Genomic DNA, 17,729 nt, shown 5'->3' with positions numbered 1-17,729 from the left:
TTTTCACAAAATTTCTCGTTCGGTTTCACCAATTTCTCTCCCTAATTTTGGGAAAAGTGTCTCATCTAATCGACAATCTGCAAATCGAGCGATGAATAAATCTCCCATAAATATTTCGAGGTAGCGAATAATGGAGGGCCATTCAAACCCAACGTATATTCCTAACCTTCTTTGGGGACCCATCTTGGTGCGATATGGCTGTGGTACATGAACATATACTGCAATCCAAAAATTCTTAAATGGGATACATTAGGTTCATGACCCAAAACTAATTATAACGGGGAATATTTATAATAATTTGTCAGTCTGAGACGAACTAGCATTGTTGCATGCAAAATAGCGTGACCCCAAACAGAAGTGGGCAACTTCGTTTTCATGAGTAACGGTCTTGCTATCAATTGCAGATGTTTAATTAAAGACTCTGCAAGGCCATTTTGAGTATGAACATGAGCTACAGGGTGTTTCACTTTTATCCCAATTGATAAGCAATAATCATTAAATGCTTGGGATGAAAACTCAGCAGCATTATCAAGTCGAATAGACTTAATTGGATTATCGGGAAAATGTGCCCATAATCAAATTATTTGTGCCATTAATTTTGCAAATGCGAGGTTGCCATATGATAATAGGCACACATGAGACCATTTAGAAGATACATCTATTAAGACCATAAAATATCTAAACAACCCACTAGGTGGGTAAATAGGTCAACAAATTTCTCCTTGTATATCTAAACAATCCCAACCTTTGTTGGTGATGGTCTAATAATTAACTTGCCTTGATAATAAGAAGTACAAGAAAATTCATTATTTAAAATAATAGTAAATTCTTTAATGGATGCCCATTTGAGTTTCCTATAATTAGTATCAACATAATTGATCCAGGATGTCCCAATCGATCATGCCAAAGTATAAAAGTATTGGTGTCATGCCCCGACCTTGGGGAGCGCAACTGTCGCTCAATAGGGATACCCCGATCGAGCAAGCCAGCACAATGTCGTCTATCCAACTCGCCCATGTATAAAGAGAAAAATACATTTCATTAATTAGATGGTAAAAGGTCATGTGAACAACGCCAATTCATTTCCATAAGTTACATCATTAACAAGTCTCCAAAATAATACACTATACAATCATAGTTAAAGTGGAACAGTTGATACAATTACAACATGTTTAGTTTTTAACCTTACCAAAACAAGGTACAACCCACACTACGTCTACAGAGCCTCTAACATAAACAAAAAAGTGCTACGACAGTGCCGGTAACAAGGCCCCGGCTATACCTCAAAATGCTATGTACAAAGGACAAGAGATACAGGACCCCGAAATGAAGTGGGCTCACCAAATCTGCTGTGAAGAGGGTGTGCTGCTATCAATGATCAATGCCACATGTTGCACAACCACCTGCATCCATTAAAGATGCAACGCCCCCGACAAAAGGCACGTTAGTACATATGAAATAGTATTAATATGTATGACTAAACACCCTCTCATTAGAACAGGTAGCAATACAAGAAAGAACAGTCACAGAATCAATGGAAGCCTCAAACAATACTAAACATCAAGTTAGGAGCAAGATAAGTTTTCAATTAGATTTCCATTAATTTAGGTTGGGAGATCTTAGTACCAATATAGATATACCACCGTGTATTTTCCATGAAGTCCGATCACGGCCCGATCGGCTAGGCCGTCTTACCCGAAGACATCAACCACAATCACAATTACTATCACAAACTTCAATCATTATCTCAATCACAATCTCAAGCATAATTACCACCATGTGTGTGGCATGGCATCCGATCACGACCCGACCGACTAGGCCGTATCACCACAATGCCGTGTGGATCGACATCACCCTTTTCTAGGAATCATCTCATCCCAATAAAGAGGAATATTCTCATCACATCAATATCATCTCAAATGAGGGTAATAATTACAATTCACTTCTACACCGGCATGTGTAGTTTCGGGGTTAGGCTATTTCAACCTACCATTCCTCGGTGACTAACGATACTCCCGAAATATTTATTATTAAAATGATTTACAACATCATTTACATGCCTCTTTGTTTCATTGGCACTAATGGCCCCAAATATAATATCATTCTTGGCACGTTGGCCGTATTTCATAGTTCATGCTCACCTCTTTCACTTTCAAACATCATCACGGATCATCGACAACAAAGCATTTCTATTCAAGACTTTAAGTACACATGTGAGCAAGTAAGAGTCTTAAGAACATTGAGATTTCTTACACAATTTGGCATAACAGCTTTCATTAGAATCACGACTTGAAGTTATAACATTTAGATATGCAACCCATACCTTGAACACATTCTCAAATAGTAACACAACATAACAAGAATATTTGGAATACGTATTGAACACATATATCTTTTGACACAAGGCTTATTCGGAATAATCAATTTATAATGAGTAACTCAGGACTTACAAGGATATTGTGGGGTTCAATTCTAAAAGAGGAGTTTAGCCAACATACATTGCTTGAGCTTTTTTTATTTTACTACAACATTCCAAAACTCGTAGTGACTTCAATCTAATTAAAGACATGATAAAATTTAACTATAATAATGAAGATTCTCGGGGGTTCAGCTCATTTCAGCATTTAATCAAGCACTAGGTGTGCATTAAGGTCTCAAGGTCCTCCTATGGTGGATTCTTTTACCCCATAATCAACCCCTACTTCAATAAGCAACCCACAATTACTCCACAACCTCCCTACTACCTATATTAGTACATGCATGCATAAACAACAACCCTCATTCTCAAAACCTTCCTCCCTATTACCTATTCCCAAACAAAATTTCGAAATTGAAGGTTAGGGCTAGAATCTTACCTCTTGGTTGAAGACCTTGTGAGCTTTCTTGTTGAATTTCAAGGTTTGAGCAAGATTTTGGATGAACAATTAGCTTAGGTATTTCTCCTCTCACTCTAGGGAACACTTCCTCTCTCTAAAAATATCAAATATTCCCTTTAAAAAGGGTCCCTTATGTCTATTTATCGAGATAGGGTCGGGTTATAGAAATAGAAGAATGGGCCCACCGAAATATGGATTGTGCTATAGACCAGGCTAGGCGAGCTCTGCAACGAGCTACAGCCAGTCTTCGCGAGGGATATAGTATGGTCTAGCGCGCTACAAACCAGGCTTTGTGAGGGATATAGCACGGTCTAGAGCTCTAGGAGTTGGGCGACGCGAGGTCAAAATGATTCAACTCCCAATCGCATTGTGCAACCCAAAAATACAATACATTAGCCTACCTTGGCTCCACGGAACCTTAAATTACTTGCCGAAAATTTACAGGGCCTTACATCCTCCCCCATTTAAGATCATTCGTCCTTGAAGGAGGGACAAAATCTGCCATTAGCATTCAATGTGATTCAGCTATTACTTCACACACCAACAGTTCCCAATTTTATTACTAACTCCTTAAATTTCCAAAACCTTTTCCAAAGTTTCCCCTGTAATTTGACCAATCCACCTGTCAGAGAATCCCAGAAACCAAACCTGACAAGATATACATAAACCAACGACGCAACATAACATGAAAACAACGCCAATCGTGGCCTCATGAGCAGTATATTACCAAAAGGAACACCCTTAACATCAATTGTACAAGCGAAACATAATTCATAGAAGGTAAACTCTTAACATTTTCATAGAACACAACTTCATAAATACATAGCTATTCAAACAAATGAGGGTACTTCTTCTTCATTCCTTCCTCGGCCTCCCAGGTGGCCTCTTCGACCTGTTGGTTTCGCCATAGCACTTTCACGGAGGAAATTTCTTTATTTCTCAGTTTACGGACTTGCCTATCAAGAATGACAACTGGAATTTCTTCATAACTCAATTCCTCATTAACCTCAATAGTCTCAACTGGGACAATAAGCGATGGATATCCAACCACCATATTCAACATGGATACATGAAACATCAGGTGCACTAAAGACATTTATGGAGGTAGTTCTAGCCTGTAAGCCACCTGACCAATCCTATGAATGATTATGTACGGTCCGACATACCTCGGACTCAATTTCCCTTTCTTGCCAAACCGCATTACACCCTTCATAGGGTAAACCTTCAAGAATACCCAATCATCTTCTTTGAACTCCAAATCCCTACGACAAACATCCGAATACGACTTCTGATGACTCTGAGAAGTTTTCAACCGCTCCTTAATGATCTTAACCTTCTCCATAGCCTGATGCACGAGGTCCGGTCCTATCAACTCTGCTTCCCCAATCTCGAACCATCCAATGGGAGATCTATATCTCCTACCATATAAGGCCTCAAACAGTGCCATCTGAATACTAGCGTGATAATTGTTATTGTAGACAAATCCTATGAGTGGAAAATGGTCATCCCAGCTACCTTTGAAATCAAGAACACAAGCGTGCAACATATCCTCAAGTGTATGAATAGTCCGCTCTACCTGCCCGTCAGTCTATGGGTGAAAGGTTGTATTAAGATTCACTTGAGTATCCAAACCTTGCTGAAATTTCTTCCAAATATTAGGTATGAACTGTTCCCCTCGATCTGAGATAATAGAAACTGGAGTGTCGTGCAACCTAACTATTTCCTTGATATACAACTAAGTATACTATTTTACTATGTTGGTAGCCTTAACAGGTAAGAAGTATGCTGATTTCGTGAGTCGATCCACAATCACCCAAATCGAGTCAAAATTACGAGGAGTGCGAGGTAGACCTATCACAAAGTCCATGTTGATCATCTCCCACTTCCACATTGGAATTTCTATGTTCTGTGCCAACCCACCGGGCCTTTGATGTTCGGCCTTCACTTGCTAACAATTTGGACATTTTGCCACAAAGTCCGCTACATTCCTCTTCATATCATTCCACCAGTAGACTTCTTTAAGATCATGATACATCTTCGTAGAGCCCGGGTGTACTGAATATCTAGAAGTGTGAGCCTCAGTCATGATTCTTTCCCGGAGACCATCCACATTTGGAACACATAGTCGCCCTTAGTACCTTAGCATACCATCATCCATGCCAAGAGAAAAATCCATAGTCTTATGTTTATGAATCCCCTCGTTCACTAGAGTATGTAAAACGAACTCCTAAACTAGCAAACCAATGAACTTCTTTGGCCAACGACCTTTGATATGCCTCCAAGTGAGCCAAACGACCCATAGATTAACGGCTAAGAGCATCCGCCACAACATTAGCCTTCCCCGGATGATGTAGAATATCGATGTCGTAGTCCTTGAGTAACTCAAAGCCATCTTCTCTGCCTTAGATTCAATTTCTTTTGCTTGCAAATATATTGAAGGCTTTTATGGTCCATTAATATATCCACATGGACCTTATACAAATAATGACGCCAAATCTTCAATGCAAATACCATCGTCGCAAGTTCTAAGTCATGTGTTGGATAGTTCTTCTCGTGATTCTTGAGTTGTCTAGAAGCATAAGCAATCACCCTGCCATGTTGTATCAACACACACCCTAGTCCAATTCTTGAAGAATCACAATATACCATAAACCCATCCGTACCCTCTGGTAGGGTCAACACCGGTGCCAAAGTTAATCTTGATTTTAACTCTTGGAAGCTCCTTTTACAAGCATCTAACCATTGGAACTTAACTGACTTCTTCGTCAATTTAGTCAACGGAGAGGCAAGACTAGAGAACCCCTCCACAAACTTTTTGTAATACCCAGCTAAGCCCAAGAAATAGCGAATCTCTATTGGAGTTATAGACCTCGGCCAATTCTTCACAGTGGCAATCTTATGCGGATCAACCTTAATTCCTTCTCTAGAGACAACATGACCCAAGAATGTGACAGATTCAAGCCAAAATTCACACTTCAAAAACTTCGCATACAACTTATGCTGATATAGAGTCTGCAGAACTGCCCTAAGATGATCGGCATGGTCCTCTCGACTTCGTGAATATACCAGAATATCGTCAATGAAAACTATCACAAAGGAGTCGAGGAAAGGCTTGAAGACTCGATTCATAAGATCCATGAAAGCTGTCAGGGCATTTGTTAACCCAAAAGACATTACCAGAAATTCAAAATGCCCATACCGGGTTTGGAAAGCTGTATTTGGGATATCTTGCTCCCTGATCTTTAATTGGTGATACACGGATCTCAAATCAATTTTGGAGAAGTACTTAGCACCCTGCAATTGATCAAACAAGTCATCTATCATTGGTTGTGGGTACTTATTCTTGATCGTGACCTTGTTGAGCTGCCGATAGTCAATACACATTCTCAGTGACCCATCTTTATTCCTTACAAAGAGTACTGGTGCACCCCAAGGCGACACACTCGGCCGAATGAAACCCTTCTTGAGCAAGTCCTTCAACTGTTCCTTTAGCTCTTTCAATTCTGCTGGTGCCATTCTGTAGGTGAAATAGATATAGGTTGCGTGTCTGGTATCACATCAATCCCAAAATCAATCTCCCTGTCTGGTGGGATCCCAAGGAGCTCATTCGGAAAGATCTCCGGATATTCATTCACCACTGGCATGGACTCCCGTGTAGGTGCCTCAGCATCAATGTCCATAACCCAGACCAAATGGTATATACACCCCTTGTTGATCATATTTATGGCCTTAAGGTAAGAAATAAACCTACCCTTTGGCACCACATCATCCCTCTTCCATTCGATCACTGACTCATTTGGAAATTCAAACCTAACGGTCCTAGCTCGGCAATCAAGCTTGGCAAAACATGAATAAATCCAGTCCATCCCCATTATTACATCAAAATCAACCATCCCCAATTCAATGAGATCGGCCATGGTGTCCCGACCACGCACCGTAATAACATAATCCCTATAAACCCGCGCGGCCACAATAGACTCACCAACCAGAGTAGATACAGAGAACGACTCATAAAGTTGTTCCGGTTCTATCCCAAATTCCATAGCAACATAGGGAGTGACATAGGACAAAGTGGAACCGGGATGAATAAGAGCATATACATTATGAGATTGGACAATCAGTATACCTGTGACAACATCTGGAGAAGCCTCTGCACTCTGGCGACCACTCATATCATAAAAATGGTTGGGTCCTCCCGAACACTGTGCACCACCCCTAGCTTCACCACGCCCTGCGTGTGCCAGAGTGTCTCGAGCTAGAGGAGGTGTTGGGGATTTAGTAGCATCTACACCTTGGCGGGACGGATGGCAATCTCTCTAAATGTGACCCCTCAATCCGCACCTGTAGCATATGGGTAGGTCCATGTAGCAGACTCCTAAGTGCATCCTCCCGGACCTAGGGCATGTGGGCCTCCTCTGCTGTTGGAATCTCCCACCAGGCCGACCTTGCTGGTAGGATCCCATGTTGCCTTGACCGGGCCTAAAATGACTCCACTACTTCTGACTGGGCCCTGATGATATTGCACTAACTGAAGACTGAGCAAAAGACTGGGATGACCCTGATGACCCTCCCCTGAATGCTGACCTACCACCACCACAACCAAACCAACCAACAAAGTTGCCCGCGGACCGGGCCATGCTGCTACCCTCTTGCCCCATTATATTCTTCAATTTACGGTTCTATGTAGCTTGAGAAAATGCCACCATCTTTCCATAGTTCATATCAGAATTCAAGGCAGCCATAGTAGCCTCATTAATAACCAAGGGGCTAAGGCTTTGCACAAACCGGCGCACTTTAACCTCCATAGTGGGCAACATGTAGATGGCATACTTGGACAGGCGCGCAAACCTCATATGATATTCCCACACACTCATGCTACCTTGTTTCAGACTTTCAAACTCGGCGGCACGGGCTGCCTTAGTCTCGGCAAGCAAGAAATGGTCAATAAAAGCGTCGACAAACTCACTCCACCTCGCCGGAGAGTTCCCCTCCTCACGGGACTCCTCTCACATCTCAAACTAAGAATAAGCCACCTCTTTTAGGAGGTAAGAAGCCAACTCCACTCCCTCCATCTCAGTAGCACGCATAACTCGAAGGGTCTTGTGCATCTCATCAATGAAGTCCTGGGGGTCCTCCTCGAGATTAGTACCCGTGAACACTGGAGGATCTAACTGAAGAAACTTGTTCAGCCTGGAACTAGCATATTCCCCTAGCTGACTGGAAGAAGTAGGTGCAACATTAAATCTCTAGGCCTGGGAAGCCACTATCTGAGCCAACATCTGTATGGATCCCCTAAGATCCCTATCAGAAACACCGGGACCGGAAGCTGGGGCTGGAGGTAGAACAACTGCACCCTCAGTAGGTGTAGGAACTGGTGCAGTCTAATCAGGAATAGTAGAATCACGTAGTGTAGTAGCTAGGGGAATATCCTCACCCCCCGGGCACTCACCCACATCGTCAGGTATAGAATCAATTTCCACTCCTGAGGTGGCATTGGCTCCTTGGCCAGTTCTTGCCTTCTTCCTAGGTGCCATATACTGAAAATTAGAGCAATGCACAAGTTAGAGGAGGGACAATCTTACAATCAGCTCTTTCGCACGATATAGAACATCAAAGAAGGGTATTATTCCTAAATATCCAAGTAGCCTCCTAATTATAGATGTGGTCAACAACACACCGATAAGAAGGACTCTACTAGACACGGCTCCGATACATCCTAGGGCACTTTAAAACCTTAGGCTCTGATACCAAGCTTGTCACGCCCCTACCTTGGGTAGCGCGATCGGCGCTCAACAGGTATACCCCGCTCGAGCAAGCCTGCACAATGTCGTCTACCCAACTCGCCCATGAATAAAGAGAAGAATGCATTTCATTAATTAGACGGTAAGAGGTCATGTGAACAATGCCAGTTCATTTTCATAAGTTACATTATTAACAAGTCTCCAAAATAGTACACTATACAATCATAGTTAAAGTGGAACAGGTGATACGATTACAACATGTTTAGTTTTTAACCTTCCCAAAACAAGGTACAACACATATTACGTCTACAGAGCCTCTAATAGAAACAAAAGAGTGCTACGACAGTGCCAGCAATAAGGCCCCGGCTATACCTCAAAATGCTATGTACAAAGGACAAGAGATACAGGACCCCGAAATGAAGTGGGGCTCACCAAGTTAGCTGAGAAAAAGGTGTACTGCTATCAATGATCAATGCCACCTGCTGCGGAATCACCTGCATCCATTAAAGATGCAGCGCCCCCAACAAAAGGTATGTTAGTACATATGGAATAGTACTAGTATGTATGACTAAACACTCTCTCATTAGAACAGGTAGTAATACAAGAAAGAACAGTCACAGAATCAACGGAAGCCTCAAATAATACTAAACATCGAGTTAGGAGCAAGATAAGTTTTCAATTAGATTTCCATTATTTTAGGTTGGGAGATCTTAGCACCGATATAGATATACCACTGTGCAGTTTTCACGGAGTTCGATCATGGCCCGATTGGCTAGGTCGTATCACTTGAAGACATCAACCACAATCACAATTACTATCACAAACTTCAATCATTATCTCAATGACAATCTCAAGCACAATTACCACCATGTGTGCGGTATGGCGTTCGATCACGACCCTAACGGCTAGGCCGTATCACCAGAATGCCGTGTGGATCGACATCACCCTTTTCTAGCAATCATCTCATCACAATAAAGAGGAATATTCTCATCACATCAATCTCATCCCAAATTAGGAGAATAATTACAATTCACTTCTACACCGGCATGTGTAGATTCGGGGTTAGGCTATTTCAACCTACCCTTCCTTAGTGACTAACGATACTCCCAGAGTATTTATTATTAATAGAATTTATAACTCATTTCAACATCATTTACACACCTCTTTGTTTCATTGGCACTAATGGCCCCAAATATAATATCATTCTTGGAACGTTGGCCGTATTTCATATTTCATGCTCACCTCTTTCACTTTCAAACATCATCACGGATCATTGACAACAAAGCATTTCTATTCAATACATTAAGTACACGTGTGAGCATGTAAGAGTCTTAAGCACATTGAGATTTCTTACACAATTTGGCATAATAGCTTTCATTAGAATCACGACTTGAAGTTATAACATTTAGATATGCAACCCATACCTTGAACACATTCTCAAATAGTAACATAACATAACAAGAACATTTGAAATACATATTGAACACATATATCTTTTGACACAAGGCTTATTCGGAATAATCAATTTATAATGAGCAACTCGGGACTTACAAGGACATTGTGGGGTTCAATTCTAAAAGAGGAGTTTAACCAGCATACCTTGCTTGAGCTTTCTTTATTTTACTACAACATTCCGAAACTCCTAGCAACTTCAATCTATTTAAAAACATGACAAAATTTAACTATAATTAGGAAGATTCTAGGGGGTTCAGCTCATTTGAGCATTTAATCAAGCACTAGGTGTGCATTAATGTCTCAAGGTCCTCCTATGATGGATTCCTTTCCCCCACAATCAACCACTACTTTAATAAGCCACCTAAAATTACTCCACAACCTCCCTACCACCTATATTCGTACATGCATGCATAAACAACAACCCTCATTCTCAAAACCTTCCTCCCCATTACCTATTCCCAAACAAAATTTCGAAATTGAAGGTTAGGGCTAGAATCTTACCTCTTGGTTGAAAACCTTGTGAGCTTTCTTGTCGAATTTCAAGGTTTGAGCAAGATTTTGGATGAACAATTAGCTTAGGGATTTCTCCTCTCACTCTAGGGAACTTTCTCTCTCTAAAAATATCATATATTCCCTTCAAAAATGGTCTCTTACGTCTATTTATCGAGATAGGGTCGGGTTATAGAAATAGAAGAATGGACCCTCCGAAATTCGGATCGCGCTACAGACCAGGCTAGGCGAGCTCTGCAGCGAGCTACAGTCCAAGCTTCGCGAGGGATATAGCACTATCTAGCGCGCTATAGACCAGGCTTCGCGAGGGATATAGCACGGTTTAGCATGCTACAAACCAGGCTTCGTGAGGGATATAGCACGGTCTAGGGCTCTAGGAGCTGGGCGACATGAGGTTGAAATGATTCAACTCCCCAACGCACTGTGCTACCCAAAAAGTTTGAAAATACATTACATTAGCCTACCTAGGCACCACGAAACCTTAAATTGCTTGCCGAAAATTTACGGGGCCTTACAATTGGAATCAGTAACCTTTTGGTTTACGATAGAATGTGCCTCAATTTCACTGATTCTTGTCCAATACATGCCACAAGATAATGATGGAAACTTCTCAATATCCCTTTTCTAGCGAGAGATATTCTTGGTAACGATGTGATATTCAAGATTATTCTCATCTATTGTCTCAATATGATATCTATTTCGGCGGATATTTTTAAAACACAACAAGTTCCTCTTGGACTTGGAGGAGAACATTGCATTATCTATGATAAGTATTGTTCCCCTAGGCAGAGTTATAGTAGCTCTTCCAGAGCCTTCAATTAGATTACTACTACCAGAAACTGTAGTAACATCTACCTTACACATACTTAAATGAGAGAAATATTTCTTCTCTATGAATATTGTATGTGTCGTACATGAATCAACTAAATAAATAGTTTTACAATTAGACTTTGATCTAAGTTTGCTTTGTGAGATATCCATGGTTTGACATAGAAAAGAAATATACGAATAAACATTAGTATTTTACGAGGGAAAAGGAAAGAAACAAATTTTGTGTACGTATGTATTATTCAATAACAATAGGTACTATATAAAAATTAGTATCATTTGTGTATAAAGTTTGCATCGAATTAGTGAGAAGCTATGTATTGAAACACTCATTCTGTAGTTTCATAAGTTTCATGAGAAATTAGCCAAATAATCTGAAGATTTCAATTAGGAATGGTCGTAAAGGGAAAAGAACTTGCTTTACGTCTCATTTATCATTCTTTTGTTGAACTGTAAAGATATTGTTTAATGGAAAATAAAAACAGAAAAGAAGAACGACAAAAGATACATCATGTAGATTCACTGGTGATTATTTGTGTAAAATAATGAACTTTGGTATAATAAACGTAGTTACGTGTTCATATCAAACAAGACAGTTTAACTTAAATAAATACTACAAAATATTCTCTGTCTAAGTAAACTTAAACATTGTTTAAAACAAATACTAGAACTATATTTAATCAAAACGAACTAACACTATTCCATAAAATAAATAGTACTTATGGGTACTAATGACTACTACTCATGTAAATAACTGTGATTACATGAAATTTATTCACTAGCTACTACGAATAGGATAAAATAAAAATTAAACTACTCAATCATCTTTAACCACGGATCCATCACCGATCAAGTGGTCTATTTTTCTATTAGGGTGCTCAAACAAGTCTGCCACATCCAAGTGGGTGATGTCAAATTCATTGGCAGAGACAAAATTAGCTTCAGGGCCTTTATTCTTTAAGGATGCTTGATAAAGCTCAACCAAATGGCTTAGTGTATGACAAATATTTGCCCAATGCTATTTTCCACCGCAACGATAGCCTTCAGTTTCTGAGCCCTTTGCCTTTGGCTTCTCATTTTTTCCTTTCCACTTTTGGTGATTATTTTTCTTTGGGGGATGATTAACACCAGGGAAATCTCATCCTTTGCCACGGCCACGTCCAGGGCCACGACCTTTTCCACGCTTAGCATAATGGGAATATACCTCATCCACTTCAGGTAATGGCGTAGACCCAGTGGGTCGATTTTTCTGATTTCTCATGAGCAGGTCGTTATTTCGTTCAGCCACAAGGAGAAGAGAAATCAACTCAGAGTACTTCTTGAAACCTTTCTCTCGGTACTGCTATTGCAAAATCATATTGGAGTCATGAAACGTTGTGAATATTTTTTCAAGCATATCACAGTCAGTGATACTATCTCCATAGAATTTCAATTTAGAAGTAATTCTGACCATCACAGAATTATATTCAGAAACAGACTTAAAGTCTTGGAGCCTCAGATGAGCCTAATCATATCGTTCTTGTAGAAGAGTGATCAACTTTAAGTTGTCATATCTTTCCTTTGAGCCATTCCACAAAACAAGTGGATCTTTGACAGTGAGATATTCTATTTTCAATCCTTCATCAAGGTGATGGCATAAGGAAATCAAGGCCTTAGCACAGTCTTGGGTAGATGCTTTATTTTTATCTTTAATGGCGTCTCCAAGACCCATTGCATCTAAATGAATTTCAGCATCCAACACCCATGTCATATAGTTCTTGTCCGAAATTTCAAGGGCAACGAACTTTCTTTTCGTAATATCAGTCATAATTAAAAGAGGAGAAAAGTTATACCTTAATCTTCTCAAAGAACTTCTAGAGACAGTAGAGTCTTGTGCTGATAAAGTGTTATAAAACAATAAAAGAAGAAGAAGAATATTGTAGAGAAAAGTAGAAAGAGAGAATTCTTATTGATTTTGGGATGAATTACAATGGAATAGAACCCCTCTATTTATAGGGAAAGAGTGACTTAGCCACCAAGTAATAATCTCTAAAATCTTTCTAAAATATAGAAATTTACCTTAAATACTTTATAACATACCTATTTTTTTATTTGTTTTTTTTATTTTTTTCAATACACATAAAATAACACAATTAAAATAGCATAGAAAATCACCCAAACAGTCACTTCACCCCACACTTAAAATTGTGCATTGTCCCCAATGCACATCCATAAATACAAGAGGGTAAAAGAAACTCTCTGGTAGGCCAAAGGCCGAAACATTAGCAGCTCATAGAATATTGAGACTTCTCCTAGACCTGGTTCTTTGTGTAGGTATGTCACGACCCAAAATCCTAACATGCCATGACGGCGCCTAACATATTACTAGGCAAGCCGACAATCACATAACAACTACGCATTTGAATTAAAAGCAAGATTCAATAAGCTCAACAGTGGAAAAATCTCATGGATAACTAATAAAACAATTGTAACTCAACTACAACAATTCCAAAATTCTGGTGTCACCGAGTACATGAGCTACTAATGTCAACATAGTCTACAACTCTAGTACAACTGTCCAGAAAAAAATAGAATAGTACTGAATAAAAATGAAAGGAAAGAGAGTCAAGGTCTATGGGCGTCATAGTAGTTACCTCGAAGTCTCCGAACAAATACTATCACCACTCTAGCAATCACCATGTCCAGGTGTGCCTGGATCTGCACATGAAGTATAGAGTGTAGTATGAGTACAATCGACCCAATGTACTCAATAAGTAATAAGACTAACCTTGGACTGAAAGCAATGACGACAACAGAAGGATACAGTCATAAATCACAATAATGACAATAAGATATAACAAAGAGAACGACAGTAATAACTTAGATAAATTTTCATACTCAGCTCGTTCACAGTACAAAAATTTAGGCATGCTATCAAATTCAACAAATTAAGCCCAACTCTGATAAAGTATGTCAAATACAACTAGCATGAGGAATGTTACATCTCTATGCCTGCATGTCAAATATGCATGTCAAATGTAATGCATCGCAGTGATAGCCCCAAGTACTCACACTCTCGGAGCACTCAATCAGTCTATCTCAAACTCCTACTCACCACACACAATCACTCAACACTATATGGGTGCCTGGCATCAATGCCCGTCACCAAAGCACGTGTATATAAATCATTGTGCATGCGCTCACTGCTAGTATGTCAGACTCGGGAGGGGAGGATCATGCCCAAGCGCGAAATATAAATCCTATAAGGCCTGTTGTGGCGTGCAGCCCAATATACAATAATAACTAAGCCAATAAGGCTTGCTGCGGCGTGCAACCCGATCCATAATAATATTAATAGATATAAAGCCAATATGGTCAGCTGCGACATGCATCCCAATCCACAATATCACTCACAATCCGGCTCTCAAGCCCCAACTCAGTCATCAATCTCTCTAGTCTCACAGGCTCACAATCTCATACCACTCAGCCCAAACAATGATATCATGATATAACAGTAATGATAACAGAGACTTAGATATGATATGCAATGAATAAACATGACTGAATACATAATTGCAGTTTAAGCAACTAACTCAACAGTAGAAATAGCCTCAGTGGAACCCCCAACAGAATAAGCACATATCCTAAACATGATTTTCTAACATGAATCACGGCTCATTTACTCTAAAACGTAGGAATCACATGAATAAAGCAACACTAGATAACTAGACAGTACCACATAATCAACCAAGTTATAATTACCACGGTTCACACCCACACGCCTGTCACTTAGCATGTGCGTCACCCCAACATCAACCATATAACACGTACTCCAGAGATTCATACCCTCAGTACCAAGTTTAGAAGTGTTGCTTACCTCAAAGTGCACAACTCAATGCTCGAACAAACCCTTTCCTCGTGAATCAGCCTCCAAACAACTCAAATCTAGTCACAAACAATTTAATATAATCAATACAAGCTATAGTAATCGATTCCATACGATAAAGCTACGTTCTTTAACCAAATTCAAAAAGTCAACCCCGGGCTCACGTCTCGAATACCGTCAAAATTCACAAAATCGGAACACTTATTCAATAAAGAGTCCAACCATACCAAAATCATTCAATTCCAACCACAAATCGACCCTCAAACCCCCAAATCTTACTCTCCAATACCTAGTCCAATGTCCCAAAATTTCACCTTAAAAACACAAAATCTAGGTGTAGAATTCAATGGGTATTCAATATTATTGGATAAAAGTGATCAAAGATTGCTTACCTATTGAAGTAGAGTGAAACCCCTCTCAAAAATTGCCACTAACCGAGCTTGCAAAGTCCAAAAATGAAGAAAACTCGGAACCCCTTCGAAACATAACACTGCCAGGGTTTTCGCATCTGCGATCCCCCATCCGCTTCTACGGAACCGCATCTGCGGTGAATTCTCCGCATCTGCAGAACTCACTTAAACTCTGCCTCTCCGCTTTTGCATCCCAAAGCCCGCACCTGCGGATACTCACCGTGTCTACGGAAACACATAGCCAGCTCAGCTCCTGCTCACTTCTGCTTCTGTGGTCTCCTCCCCGCAGAATTGACTCCGCTTTTGCGGATTCTCTCACGCACCTGCGGTCCAACAGTCCCAATTCTACCTCCGCTTATGCGCATGTCTGACAGCATCTGCGGCTCCACACCTGCGGCTAAAACCCCGCAGGTGCGGTTGCACCAGAACTGAACCACATCAGATTTTGCATAAGTCCACAACTCAATCCGAAATCAACCTGAATCATACCCGAGGCCCCCAAGACGCCATCCAAACATACCAACACATCCTAAAACATCACACGAACTTAGTTGAAGCCTCAAATTACATCAAACAATATTAAAACACGAATCGTGCCCCAATTCAAATCTATTGAAACCATTGGATTTCCAACTTCTACAATCGATGTCGAAACCTATAAAATCAACTCTGATTGACCTCAAATTTTGCACAAAATTCGTAAATGACACAACGGACCAACTCCAACTTCCTGAACCAAAATTCATGCCCGGTATCAACAAAGTCAATTCTCCGTCAAACTTCTCACTTTCCAAACCTTCAATTTTCTCACTTTCGCCAATTCAAGCCAAAATGACCTACGGACCTCCAAATCAATATCCGGACATACTCCTAAGTTCATAATAACCATACGAAGCTATTGGAACTATCAAAACTCTATTTTGGAGTCGTTTACACATAATTCAACATCCGGTCAACTATTTCAACTTAGGCTTCCAACCTTGGAACTAAGTGTCCCAATTTATTCTAAAACATCCCCGGAACGAAACCAACCACCCCGGCAACTCACATAACCACGTATGAACATAAAATAAGCAATAAATAGGGGAACGGGGCTACGATACTCTAAATGACCGGCCGGGTCATTACATTCTCCCCCTCTTAAATAAATACTCGTCCTCGAACGGGTCTAGAATGATACCTGGAGTCTCAAATAGATGTGGATAGCTACTCCGCATCTCCCGGTGGGTCTCCCAAGTATCCTCCTTGACTGGCCGACCTCTCCACTAAACTTTCACTGAATCTATACTCTTTGATCTCAACTTTCGAACATGCCAATCCGAAATGGCCACCGGCTCCACATCATACATCAAATCCACATCTAACTGAACCGTGCTGAAGTCCAAAACTTGAGACGGATCATCATAATACTTCTGAAGCTTGGAAACATGAAACACTGGGTGAACACTCGATAGACTAGGCGGCAACGCAAGCTTGTAGGCCACCTCCCAAATCCTCTCAAGCACCTCAAAAGGGCTAATATATAGAGGGGTCAACTTGCCCTTCTTCTCAAACCTCATAACACCCTTCATGGGTGAAACTCTGAGCAATACCTTCTGTCCCACCATATAGGAAACATCACGAAACTTCCGATCAGCGTAGCTCTTCTGTCTAGACTGTGTCGTGCGAAGCTGATCCTGAATCAACTTGATCTTTTCCAAGGCATCTTGAACCAAATCTATGCCCAACAACCTAGCCTCCCTCGGCTCAAAGAACCCAACTGGAGATCGACACTTCCTCCCATATAAGGGCTTATAAGGAGCCATCTGAATACTTGATTGGTAGTTGTTGTTGTAGGCAAACTCTGCAAGCGGTAGAAACTGATCCCAAGAAGCCCCGAAATCCATAACACAAGCGCGTAGCATATCTTCCCATATCTGAATGGTGCGCTCAGAGTGTCCGTCCATCTGGGGTTGGAGTGTTATACTCAACTCAACTCGTGTGCCCAACTCTCGCTGCACTGCTCTCCAAAACTGTGATGTGAACTGCATGCCCTAATCAGAAA

The sequence above is a fragment of the Nicotiana tabacum genome, chromosome 12, assembly GCF_000715075.1.
Source record: "Nicotiana tabacum cultivar K326 chromosome 12, ASM71507v2, whole genome shotgun sequence".
Taxonomy (NCBI): domain Eukaryota; kingdom Viridiplantae; phylum Streptophyta; class Magnoliopsida; order Solanales; family Solanaceae; genus Nicotiana; species Nicotiana tabacum.
Note: the sequence above shows the minus strand (reverse complement) of the source record.